The sequence below is a fragment of the Hippoglossus stenolepis genome, chromosome 22, assembly GCF_022539355.2.
Source record: "Hippoglossus stenolepis isolate QCI-W04-F060 chromosome 22, HSTE1.2, whole genome shotgun sequence".
Taxonomy (NCBI): domain Eukaryota; kingdom Metazoa; phylum Chordata; class Actinopteri; order Pleuronectiformes; family Pleuronectidae; genus Hippoglossus; species Hippoglossus stenolepis.
The window spans coordinates 5,947,808-5,961,782 of NC_061504.1; the positions used below are offsets into that span (position 1 = coordinate 5,947,808).

The 13,975-nt window shown below is 41.5% G+C and overlaps 1 protein-coding gene across 3 annotated transcripts in view; it reads left to right on the forward strand.

Moving 5' to 3' along the window:
• The window catches only part of osbpl8 (oxysterol binding protein-like 8), a 79,622-nt gene continuing 65,647 nt past the window's right edge, over positions 1–13,975 (forward strand). For 2 of the 3 annotated variants that reach the window (XM_035147217.2, XM_035147219.2), the window contains exon 1: positions 1–319. The gene's annotated coding sequence lies outside the window, so the exon portion shown is untranslated. Of the gene's footprint in view, positions 320–12,155; positions 12,204–13,975 lie in introns of those variants that run through there. The other variant, XM_035147218.2, reaches the window with a different exon arrangement.

A 13,975-nucleotide genomic window follows, 5' to 3' on the forward strand; every position in this document is an offset into this window, starting at 1 on the left:
AGAGCTGTGACAGAACCGTGTAGGCGGGCCAGTGGAGAACAGGTTGAACATCAGTGGGTCGGTGACGCTCGCAATCGAACCAGCAACCCTGAATTCTAATGTTGTGCTTTTAAACATCAATACCTGGACCTGGATGACGTGGCTGGGCGGAGGGGGACGCGCACTGAAGCAATGGCTGCCTGCGAATAAACATCACAACCCCGCCTGCTAACACTTAGCACACACAGGAGGACCGGACGAATACCCACAGCCTGTGTTCCCCTGTCGTGAGCCCGTCACGCGACCCGCCGGCACGCAGACCCCCCCAAAGAAAGGAAAGGTGAGTCTCACGCGCCCGAAACGAGAATACGACAAAACGAACGCACCCCTGCACCAGCTGATGATGTTGATACAACGCAGCTAGCTTAGTTGCTAACGTGTGTGTGTTTGTGACGAGTTGACAGCCGTGACTCTGCAGTCGAGCGCCGCGTACTATTATGTAATAACGCGGGGTTAGCGATAGCTGAGTGCAGCAGCTTCTCCATCTCTACATACTTCCTGTACAAGCTGTCCCGACTCACCCTCCACTGGGAACATGGGGTTTGAAATAGCCTAGTTGCAGCTGGGCGATCTGAACGGGAAGAGCTCAAGTGGTGAGTGGGTAGATTCCCATTTCCTGCAACCACAGTGTGTCTGGGGTGGTTTATGGAAGAATCTGTTGCATTCGTGTCCAATTCGTGGCTTTGAGGTTTCAAAATCTGCCTGTGATCCTGCCCCAGTTTTTCCATGTGTGCACCCCTCAGCCCCTCAATGGTGCCCTGTTACCACTTTCACCCGACAAGGAGCCAGGAGCAGAAACAGGAGACTGTCCGGCATCAAGACCTGTTCCTAATTGTGTCAGACCAAGTGAAGCATCCGGTCGCTCCTGGCCTGTTACGGGATATCTGGTAGCAGTCTGTGATGTTATCCTCCTGCGATTTTTATGCAGCTTTCTCCCTCCGGTTTTTCTGCTCTGTGTAAGTGTTTGTTCTAACCATTTTGGGGTTTATTGTTGGAAATGTATTCTGCGTTTGAAGGCATTGGATATCAGCCCCCCTACATCCACCCACAATAAGTGTATGAAGCATTAAATCAGGATGGAAGCGGCAACAGAGGTCTGGGTTTCGGGCATAATATTTAAAATCAAAAAAATCAATAGCTGTCAAATTTGTTGTTGACCTCAGGTGATTTGAGTTCATGATGGAAACATCTGGTAGGGCCAAAATTGAAATGTTCATATCAGTCAATATCGATAATCCTGATGTTAAATGCAGCATTATTGGTTGTACTGGTTGTGGTTTTAAACTCTTCTTTATGAGCAGAGAATGAGAAACACTTGATATTCGACAAAACATTTTACAAACCTGAAGTAGAAGGATACTGTCTTCACTGTGCTTACACAATTCATACGCATCATACAGTTATGTTTTGGATTTTTCTTATATTGTTAACGCTAAAAATTGTATTGCAATAATTATGTATATTGTTTTATGGCCCAGTCCTGGTTGTGCTCCTTGGCCGACTTGGCTTCTGCCAGTCACACACTTTATTTTCATGTTTTCCATCCTCTGCGTATTTGCATATAAATAAAGGGCAATCCCAGACTTTCCATGACAGACTTTTGTTGACTCTCGCAATCTAGGCTCAAGGGAGCGAACCAGCTCATTTGTCAGTCAAATGGAGTTTCCTTTCAGCCCTTCTCCGACCACATCATGTTACCTGCACACTTCCCTTGATGACACAATTAGCTTTATATTTGAATTCACAGTCTATTCAGGAGCATCAGGGTTCTAATGATGCTGATATACAAAGGAAAAGAGAAAGAGATCACCTCTGTGAAGCTTGTTTGCACAGAGATGGAAGGAACAGCTAGAAAATGAAACTGAAATGTTATTGCAAATAAATCAGTTATTTTCTCTAGTAATCAATTAGTGCTTTTACTAATATTGTCAGAAATCTGTTAAATATGCACAGAGTGGCTCTACAAAGATATTAGTGTGGCAATAGACAAGTGTCTGTGATGTTGATTTCACAACGTAATGGCTAATGAATAAAGACGCCATCTGCATTTAGATTGGTTCCCATAAGCCTTGCTTTCTCTGTGCTCCTGGCATGAAAAGGAAGTGCATCTGCCACTCCACAACGAGAAAAGAAAGAGGATAGAGCTTTTGTTTTCCTCAGTAGCCATCAGACGCTTTCCCCAGGTAGTGGTAACTGTAGCCGGTAAAAGGAGAAGAGCCCCGTTGTTGGGAGGAGATAAAGAAGGCGACGTCAGGGAGTGATATAAAGGAAGAATAACACTGAACCTCAGATGCCATTATTTTTGCTGGATCAATGAATAACCAAACCTGTCCACTCATTAATGCAACTGGAGTTTTACTCTGCCTTTAATCTCTATGCATGTGAATATGCAGATTCTAGGCGAGGGACAAGATTGTGGGTGCAGCAGCCTTCTGGTTTCCTTTTCTAGTTTGACCAATCACGCTTTAGCAGGCTTTGGTTGCCTGCAGTTAAACAGTCGATATGGAGAGTAAAAGAGGTGGAACACATTGACCGAAATGCATCAGCTGTTGTCTTCTAAATGTATCTGCATTCATAAGCAGATTGCTGTTAATAGAGATTAGTCCAAATGTTTCTCTTTGTGTATAAATCTGGTCGTAGATGTCTCTCAACTCCAGCTCCATTCTCGTGTATCACGTTGCTAAGTGGGACTGTGTAGCCGATGGGCTCCGAGATTGCTCTGCCTTTATCAGCACAGGGAAAAGGGCTTTGAGTTCCAATTTAGGTTTGCATGGTTATTTCTCGTGTTGGACATTAGCCAGACAGTGTAGCAACGTTGCAGTAGCACTTGGACACTAGCTGGAAGGTTGGAAAAGTAATCAGTTTATAACAGAGAACCGCATAAAATAATTTAAGATTAGAGGCTGTAAAAGCTTGAAAAAATGACTGAAAAAAATGAATGGTTTGTCCAAAACCGATTACTCTTCTGATCACCTGATTGATTCAATAATTTGTATAATTTGCAGTCTAAATACAATAGTTTTATAAAGGGCGGCTGTGGCTGAGGGGTAGTGTGGTTGTCCTCCAACCAGAAGGTCGGCGTCTTGAATCCCAGCCCATGCCGAAGTGTCCTTGGGCAAGTCGCTTTGGATAAAAGCGTCAGCTAAATTATATGTAATGTAATGTAACGTATACACTGCATTGTGATGCCATGTCACGTGGTCTCTGCTCTTCTTAAATAGGTTTTATTATTTATTTTAGGTCAGATTCTGATGCATAGCTCAAATGGCTCATTACAGAAGCACTTTCACTGCTTTTAAACATGAATGTTGAGTACCCGTTTGACATTTAATTATTGCAAATGTTTTGTTTGCAGAAGAAAATTGGTATACCTATCACCTATTGGCATTTATCGAGACCCGTGACCATGGAAAATGGGGCGTTTATGGAAGATTTTCCTTGAGATGCACAGTTGTATTAATGAAGCTGATTAATTATGCAAAGTGCCAAGCTAGCTCCCACTACCTCGTGGGAGAGAGAGGCTGTTTGTTTCTACATCAGCCATTGAACAAGGTCGTGTCTGCAGAGCAGGAGAAATATTTCTCTCCTACTCTGCATTAGGTCAATTAGGTGTGTATTAAAAACGAGACTGGAATGTGGTATCCACATTAGCCTTGATGCTTGCCAATAATGAACTGAATGGTGTAGTGTTGTGTCCACACTTCAGTAGCTTAATTAGCCTTTTATTGCGGGTGCACATGCATGAGGAATGAAATATTGTTGGTGAAATATGGAGCCCAATATGTGGCTTTAAAAATAAAGGTTTTTAGACTCTGCTAAGCATGAAAGCTTTTTTGTCAACCTTATTTTGATTAGATTCTTCATGCTTTTTCTGTTATGAGAAATCTATTAAGGGTTTTTTCAATATGTTTTCATTATCCCTGGCTTCATTATGCTACATCAGATTCCTTTCATGATATGAAGATTGTGCTCAGCTTCCCACAGAAACTGTTTACATGCAAAGCAGGCTGCTATTGATGAGCTGAAACTGAAACATTCTTGGTCAATATTTGTTTGAATCATTCCAGCTGATTCAGGAAATTGAAATGTTCCATTGTTGCAGATATTAAGGAACCTTCCTCGTGGAGTCTTGTATTTACAGTAAAAAATGAATCACTCGGTTAGACAAAAATTGGTTTCTTCTTCAACTGGGAGCAAATGACTGACTCGCAGCAACTTGTCTGTTTTCCACAATTGCAAAATGACATACACTGGAAAGTGCACTTGGATTGAATCTGTTCAGTCAGGAATATTGCGTCACAGCCAAGTTTCCAAGAGGCTATTGTCACGTTCTCAGCCTTTCACCACATTTTTATCAATACTATGATTATAATAATAATAACCGTAATAGATTTGGTTACAATAATAATGTTATTACATTTTCTTACCATTTGATACTAACCACCTCATACCTGGATTGGGAACACCGCACAATATCAGCTGTTTTGGAGATGCTCTAACCCAGTCCTCCAGGGTTCATAGTCCCTAATCTGTCATGTTTGTTTAGACATGGTTCTAAAACTATTGAAGGTTCATTAAACTTTTGATTCTCAACTAAATCCACATTTTCTTCCTTACACATCGGTGGTAGTTACATGTTTCTAGCCTTATTTCTGATTGTACAGCAGCTGAAAAAAACCTACCCCCCCCCAATAAAACTAAATCATCTCGATTTTTAACACACAAGCAAACAAGATGCGGGTAAAAACATAACCAGAAGTTATAATAATAGTAATTGCAATAAATACAATTATTGTAATAGTTATTACATATCCCACGCCTTTACAGGTAGCATTGTAATGAGATAAACATTGTCATTCACATCAGTTAGCAGAGGACTTAATCACAGTTCCAGTTCTTGAAGGGCTTCACAGCAGCCACATTATGAAACAATATAACAACCCCCACAAGTTGAGTTCCTGCACTGAACAAATGTTCACCCATCAAGTGAGTTATAAGTCCCTCTCGCTCTCCCTCCAGACTGAAACACTTATCTGGAGCCATAACAAACGCTGTGCTACTCATGGAGCTATTGAAATGCCAAGGCCAGTGCATCAGTGCAGGCTAATCTTCCCAGCCGGGACACTCAGGCCACTGGCTGTGGTTTGGCTGATTGGACGCATTTGCTCTCACAAATGCCAGATGCGCTCCAAGTGATAGAGTTGACTCTACTTTCTCGTGTCCAGGAGTGGCAAACAAATCGGGTTACATTTTGAAGCACTTTGCCGTGGTGTGTAGCTCATCGGCTTTTGTTGCCGCCTCTGAGAGGGTTAGCCAAGGCTTAGCAATAAAAGCAGCTGCTTTAATGCCAATGAAACCGTATTACTGTGCAGCTTTCGTTTAATAGTCTCGGCCTTCATTGTTCAGAGGAGCTCGACTGCTGCTGGCCGTGCTACATCAAACAAAACTGAACAAACATGCCTTTAATTTGCACCTGTCTCCCGCGATGACAGGGTTTGGTTAAGCGTGGTTCCTTGTGTCAGCCTTGCACCAGGCCCGCTGCTGAGCGGCATTTGCTCATTTGATGAAGGAGCGTGGGTGCACCAGGCCCTTTTATGAGTGTCTCAGCCCATTAACTTCAGTGTCCACGCTCGTCGGGCCCCGGGTGCATTTCCTCACAGGCGGGGGGAATCATATTACTGCCCACCTGAGCTGCTGCTTCCCCCTGCATCACTGAAAGATCCGCTGGTTTCAAAGCTACACAGGTGGGCTGCCTCCAATAACAAAACACTGCTGGATGCCCCCGAGTTGAGACACAAAATTAAATTTAACTTTTTGACCAGGCAACAGTGAAATGATTGCTGTCATAATCTCCACATCTGCCAGTGGCAAAATACAATTGGATTTGCTCTGTACTTGATTACACAATTTTGTCAAAGTTTGGCAGCAAAACCTTATGGAGAATCAAGACCCTGTGAACCACTTGATTTTGAATCATCGGGAACATTCTTACCAAAATCTAATACAAGACAGTCAGCTTATTAAAACAAAAATGATTTATGGTCAGTTAGGGCTGTGCAAACATATTGGTACAGATGATTATTGCAGTGCAATATGCCCTTTATTTTTGAATGTGTATGGCAAGTGAATTTCAGTTCAATTTGTTCAGTGTTTAGTGACACTTTGCAATGCAAATGTTTGTCCTAATAAATTAGAAAGGCAAGTACTATTTGCACAATTTGTTGGCGGAGTTATCAATATTATGTGATGCACATATACTATCAAGGTAGTACACAACAAGTAGTATTTTAGGTCCTTTCACACTTTCGTTAAAAAATATGTAGAGTATTGCTATATATCGCAAACTGTATTGTGTTGTATTATATTGCGATATATTGTATGGTGCATCATATTGCAATATAATACCACGTATAAATATTTGTATCTTTTGTGGTGAGGTCCTTGAGGTACACATCCCTGTTATCAGTAAAGATTTGAGAGACATACTGTATCTGTATCCTAATTCCACTCTTTTAAATGTGATAGAATAATAATACTGATCCCTGCAAAAGTGTCTTTTCCTTTACACTTTGGTTTAATGATTATTAGACAGGAGTCTTCTTTGCCATCCATAATTGATTATGCATATCTGACCCTGTAGTAATCACTGTGTCTGAACTCAGGAGATGAGTAATAAACGTCAGACGCGAGTTAAGCCGGTCTCAGCACATGGTGTGGGACTGTAATTTATCTCAATACCTTGACCACACCTTGAACTGTATTGAAGACATTCCAGATGAGTCACAGGAAAAAAAACACAATAGACAGGTGACTCAATTGGTTACCAGTGAATCATGTTTTTTTTTACATGAGACATTAATGTTGAATGACTCCAATTTGCTGGTGCAGCTTTCTGAAGTAAAAATCTCTTTCTGTTCTATGAACACGTTTTTTTTTTTTTAAGGTGTCTCATTTCTAGTGGCTGCAAATATGTTCCTGAAGGAAGGAAGACTATACAGATACAGTAAACAAAAAGTAAAACTATCTCACAGGGATGTTTGGTCAGAAATGCAGGACCAGCTATTTTAGATTGTGAAGAATGATTTTAAAGTTGCATTCAGTTAGTAGTTGTATTCCCATCTTCTTTATCCCAGTTTTTTAAAACAGGATTTGAATATTATGCATCTCAGGCAGCCCTTAGAACGTGGGCTACATCCATACAAATAGATTTTACTGTTAACACACAATCCCTCTCCCTCTCCAAGTGATTACGCTCCATGTCAGAAGTGATCTTTGTCCATACTAACACATCTGACTACACGTATCACAAGGCCGTTCAAATATAATCGTCATGTGCATGCCTGTGTAAACAGGAAGTAGATAGTCTACTCTGCAGTTGGTTGCTTAGTTCCAGAAAATGCTATGAACGAGGAACAGCAGTGGTGTAAAGAAAGAGCAGAGATTTATTTCCCTGGACAGATGACGAGGTGGAACTGTTAATGACAGCAAGTGTTAGCAACGCTTTGCTTATTATCGCTGGTAGTGGTATTGTCACTTTAAAAAAAACTATCAGGAAGCAAAAGCAGTTGATTGCGACATTGCTTTTCCAGTGCCTCTTTTTTAAAGGCTCGAAAAGTGTTTAAAACTGAAATGTACAAATCAGGATGAAGCCTCAAGTTTTCGAAATGAAAAGTGTGAGAATTGTCCTCGGCTTTCAGAGGTTAAAAAGTCAGGACCATTTTCTATTTTTATCCTAATCCCCTATTGATTAGAGTACAGATGGTAAATTGAAGGAAGATGATGGTAGTGGTGCCTCCTCTTTGTGGGGACATTTCCTGCCTCCATGTTGAAGATAGTATATAACATATTGACATCACATGCTCAGATACGCGTCCTAATTCATTCGGTCAGACTCCTGAGTCCTGTGCCCAGCTGCACAATTCATAGCTTTTGATGAGCCTGTTTGATATATTAGGATGGCGATGCTGCTCAGAGTGTGTAGTGTTCAGGATGCAGTGTCATACCGTACCAGATCAATATTACTGTCTACAAAACTGTAGCAGCTTTCAGCTTTTGGCAGGTTTTCATTTCAGCTGCATCTCTGTGTACTGTCGGCTGAAGTTCCTTCAGGCTGAGCAGGTGCCTGAGGGAAAAGGGACATGATTTGAGCCAACCATGACAGACCAGCCAGGAAGAAAGAAGCTGACTGACTAGATTGCCTTTTAGCTCCAGGAACGTACAGTATGTCTTCTAGATCCCCTGTGACACGGGCAATGCTATTATGGCAAATAAAGATCATTTAAGAGAGAAGATCATAAAATACCTTACCTGGATCTCATGGCTGAACATGAATCAAGAAAACTTTCCTTTTGAGATGTCCTGTTTCTGTAAGTTTGACTTTCATCTCCCTTATCAACATTTAATTGTTATCTCAAAATTCCTTCGGCCTCTGTTTTATCACTGTGTAGATAAGCTATCTGTGTGAGCAGGCTTGACTCCGGCTCTTTGGGATGATAATTGCAGTTATTTGTGGAGTGACAGGCGTCTTTGTTCAATTTTAACTCTGAGGTATTGTGGGAGAATCAAGCCTTTGGCTGTGTCTGTCCCTCCAATTCACTGTAACCTCTAGCGGAACCTAGTAATTGGGTGCCACACTCGCTGCAAAATTGACTCCACGCAACACATTATTAACCGTTTTCCATTGTCATTAATCCTCTTTAAAGATGACCTTTCAATGCAGTGGTGTAATATCCTCACATAGCCTTGCATTCTTCACCTTTCACAAAAGCTAATTTGCAGGCGACACTTTGTCAGATCTCGAAAGTGGCGAGGGAGATAGTTTAGCTTGAATTTTTGATGCTGAACCACAGGAGGGACTGAAACTGTTATACACTGAAAAATGTAGGCAGGTGATTTCTTACAGTCTCTCGTTTTGTCCGACCAACAGCCCCAAAAGAATATTCACTTTACCCTTATATAAGAAATAAAACCAATATTAACTACTAATTTGAGCAGCTGGAACCAATTTGAGGAACATTTCTTACATAATGACTCGGAACAATGAATTGATTGTCAGTGTAAAAGTTGATTCATTTCCGATGCAGGCTGATGCTTCACTACTGGATTAAAGCCCCAAACAATAGAGTTTAATACGATGCACCTATCTGTGGAGAGATAATGAGGGAGAGTGAGATGGAATTGGTTTTCATGAGGAGATTATATCGAAATTGCTTTCCCATTGATCAATGAATGTCTGGAATATTAAAGACGCCATGTTATGTTTGAGGAATTGTAGTGAATAGATGGTTATTTGGGGTGAGGTTGTTAGGGAAACAACTCCAAAACCAGTAGAGACTTAAGGTCATGGAGGTGTTCAGGCTTAATAATTCATAGAAAAATCATGGTGGCAAAAAATGGTGAAGGGCTACATTTGCTATGAACACATGATTCACACAGAATGCTATGTGGTTCTTTGATAAAAAATCATCCTTCAAATTCATTGTCATGTGCTGAGATTTGAGCTTCTTGCCTGCTGGCTTCACTGACGCCATGGTTTATTAAATGTCTTTTTCAAAACGCTCACGGTTATACATTGCTATGATATGGTGTGTGCTTATTGTGTGTGTATTTGTGTGTGTGTGTGTGTGTGTGTGTGTGTGTGTGTAGACACATATATTGTATTTGTTGGGCATTTGGATACAGTGCGTCCTGTAGAAGCCTGTCCCAGCATTTTCTTACACACCACCGTCAGCCCTCACCTGCCTGTTCTTCCCTCAGGAGCAAACTCGCAGCTGGGTGCTGGGTGCAACAGCATGTTCCCCCTGCAGCTGGACCAGTACACGCGCACTGATGCATGCACACACACGCACACAAAACTTAAATTGCAGAGACATAGTCAGTCAAGCGAACAGACTGCTTCAGGAAAAGATAGCTTACACTTTTGGTCCTAAAATCTCAAAACAAATGCAGTGTTACGAGTCCTCTCGTCTCACACACACTCACACAGAATTCTTTCAAAAGTAACATCTGTCTGCTCTTATTGCCACAAAAGAGTAATCTTCAAGTGCGATCTCTAAGAATTACAAACAACCCCTGGAACAGAGTCAGAACCGGATTACTCTCTGTGGCCCTGCTGTGCTGCACCACAATAAAGACGATTGGTGTAGAAACAGGACATAAGGAAAAAGATAGGGAGGAATCATTCGGATGTTATGAGACAAAAAAATCGTTTTGACAGTGAGCTCAGGATGTTGTTTGTGTGTGAGTGGTAAATAAAAAGATTGATTTGCTTTTTTTAAATGTGAGATGTAGCCCCGTCTCCTTAAAAATCCTTCATCCACTCTATGGACGACAAGGCGTAGAGATTATCCCACTGGGTATTACACTTGTGACAACACTGCTGCTATCAATGACACAGGATATTTTAAGGGAAATAGTGTCGACTTAGTATCTGCAGAGCACTTGCTTTGATCTTTAACATTGGATTTCAATCTAGTGGTGCACTTGTAGGTGTGCGTGCAGAGTAGAGGTATTACCTCCAGATGCTGCCACCCTCAGTACACACAAGTTTGCAGATTGCCTCAGTAATGTTATCAGGTTGACAATTGGTATTCTGGCTAAATCTTTGCTTTCCCCTTTGACACCAAGTCGCTCAACTCTCCTCTTGTTATGTAATCTTCTCTCTGCTACTCTGTGATGTGACTCCGCAGCACTTAATAATTGTGTCTGCCTAAGTAATAATAATAATTTTACAAATTTTTGTTTTTTTTAATGAATGTGGTCACTATATCACCCGTGCATAAAATTGGTTTTATGTCACTAAAAAAAGAAAAGCCTCTTGGCATGTGACTGTATATAATCAGTGTGTACACCAACATTGCAGATCACTAGTAACACTGTCTCCCACACTAACTCCAGTCCAATCTGTTCGTTCAATTAATAAAATTTGAATAAATAGACGACCAGCGCTCTGTAATAGGGACTGGGACTCATTAATGTAAGTGGATGTGACGATCCTGTTAACAGGTCGTTCACATCAACAGGCGCATTTATTGAGCTTTGAATAAACAGGTGAACGGCTCTTTTTTCATGGTTCTGTGGACTGAGTCCAGCAGCCGGTCTTTTCACTTCAATTACTGCAGGTCACTTCTAAGGTTCCAGAAAGAAAGGTGCAACCAGCATTACCAAGCAAACGGGCCATTCTAAAAGAGGCTGGTTTAGAATGGGCACTTTACTATTTTTACAGAAGCTCAGACTCCAAATAATTTGTTTTCGAGTTATTAAGGAGAAGCAGTGAAAAACAGTGAAAATCAAAGCACCTCTTTCCCTATTAGGTTGCAACACAATCCACCAAGGGGAGTGTTTACTATTGTTTTTAAATGTCCAGGGAAAAAAACCCTCCATAAAAATTGGTTAGTAGGTTTACTATTTACTACTGTAATTTGTATTTTTAAATATTCAGGAAAAATACTCAAATGATTTCTCAATATGCACAAACAACAGTAAATACAGGCAGTGATACACTGGTTAACCATTAACATGTACTCACTAAGAGCTGCAGCGGTGAAAGCAACATTAATGTTAAATCACTTCTTTTGGATCTTTTCATGAAGTTAGTGAGTAACTGTAGCGTCTAGCCTGATAAGAGAGATAACTCTTCTCTTATAAGGACACCATGGCTGAAGCTCATAGCAGGTGACCATCACCACCGGCAGAGACTTTTTTAAAAATTTATAATGAAACAAGTGATTTCACTGAGAGGAATCATATCAGTCCCTCAGTTACATCAGGTGTTTAAATCGTGTGTGTGCTTGTTAAAATAGTGTGGGTGTCTGTTTGTTTGGCACTGTTGGAGCCATAGACGCTAACACATTGGGGTCACATTAGTATTGGAGGAAAGGCTTATATGGAGAGCGTACTCATGTCGTTGCACACAGTGAGCCAGCTCTTACAGCCGCTCCGCCGCTCACATCGGCAGCCCTGCAGCGCCAGCTTACATTTACGAGGAGGAGGGAGAAAAATATGGTGATGTCATCTCTACGTCTCGCTCCCTCTCTCTCTCTCTCTCTCTCTCTCTCTCTCTCTCTCTCTCTCTCTGTCTCTCTTTCTCTATTTATCTCTCTTTTCCTCTCTCAGAGGCTGTGTTGTGAATGTAATGGTGCTTTCTGCTGCCCGAGCTACATGAGGTAGGTCCTTGATTCACCCTCTTCCCTGCGTGCCTGCTGCATCTGTCCGGTGCCCTCCGTGCCTCTGTGTTTTATGGGTTTCAGTGTAAATTCACTCGATCTGGACAGACGTAATGATCCTTTGTGTAATAATGTCACTTTTGTGGCTTCTTTTTTGGTGTGTTCGTGGTTTCTGTGCGTGTTGGAAAGCTCCGTTTGGGTAACAGATGCTAATATATTGGGGCCACATCACAAAACAGGCTGATAATGTGTCCGGATCCCCCCCCCACGGCTGTTCAGACAGTCTGTGTCGAAATCCCAGCCTGCATGAGAAGGTGATTCATTTTTTGGTAAAGCTGCTGACAGCACCGCTCATGTTGACGTGATGTCTATGAGCCTGTGTTCCCCATGTGCCATTTTTCTTTAAAGGTCATTCTTGGGTCACAGGACTACCGCCTGCTGCCGTGACCTTTGAGCTCTTAACTTCCTTATGATATCTGCAAATTCTTTCAAATGTAAAGTGTGAACGATTGCACCTGTAGACTTGATCCGCTTTACATCTTTTTCTCCGTTTCGTGTTATGTAAGAGGTATCTCACACACAAACTGACATATTATTCATCTCGGGCTGTGTGCGTCATACACATTTCCAGTGTGCCGCTCTGTAGTGGAGCTGGAGCTTTGTTGTCTCTGTGATTTTCCTCTCTGTTTCTGTGGCAGTAATGGTTTTGTGCAGTTCATTATGAGCCAACAGTTTCAGCGCAGGGCTTCTCCCGACAAGGGGGTTCAGTGATCTGAGGTCACCATAGTCTCCTTGACACCACTGAAGTTCTCACCCTCCTCCTCCTCATCAACATTCCCATCCACATGTCTGATAAATAGATTTCAGTGAGCGCCGAGTCACCTTGTCGAATTTGAAAGTGTTTTAATTTTGCTGGCGGTGCTTCACATGCCTTCTTCCAACATTAAAGAGGGATATTCTAAAAAGAGTCAATATCATGCTGGATATTTTTCTTTTAGCTATCAGAGATGGTATTAAAGCATGACAGGAGCCTTGATTAAATATGGGGAACCAATAAGACACTCATTATATAATCCTGAATCTGGATATGTGTATGATCTCTTGTTGAGAAGTACTCCGTTTGTTTGTGTGCAACATGTTGTGTTGTGGCAAGGTCATGGAAAGTGACTTCACTGGAGTTAATGTTGCACATGAGGTGATACTGAAAGAATGACATTGGATTGCTATGAGGCGGTAATCAAATTGTGGCATGATGTGTGGCAGCATGCCATTTATTTGTACAGTAATGTCTGTGTACCCTTGCAGGCTGAGTTTTACGCTACATCTACAATAGTTATTTCAGAAAAATATTTTGCTACATAGCGTCAGGGTCACCACTCTGGAGACTGTTGAAAGCACTGCTGGCCCTGTTTTTGAAAAATCTGGGACTGTGTTTGTGTCAAGATCAACAGAAACGTTTAGAAATGATTTTGCAGACACTTGTGTTTGCCTCCTAATTGGTTCTAATGAGTCACGACTTGACTACTAGTGGTGAATGCAACATGAATATCGAATTAACCCTTAGTTAACCCTCACTGTAACAGTTCCACCTTGTTGTCTGTTCAAGCAAAGTAATAGCTGCTCTTACTTTTAGCCATTGCTGTCCCTAGTATTTTGTGGACAGAGATTATTTCTGATAAATAATAATAATGGTGGACGTGGACGACTCTGCATCGATGCAGAGACAGAACAAAATCAATCATACGTTCATTGTTTTAGCGATGTCCTGCCGC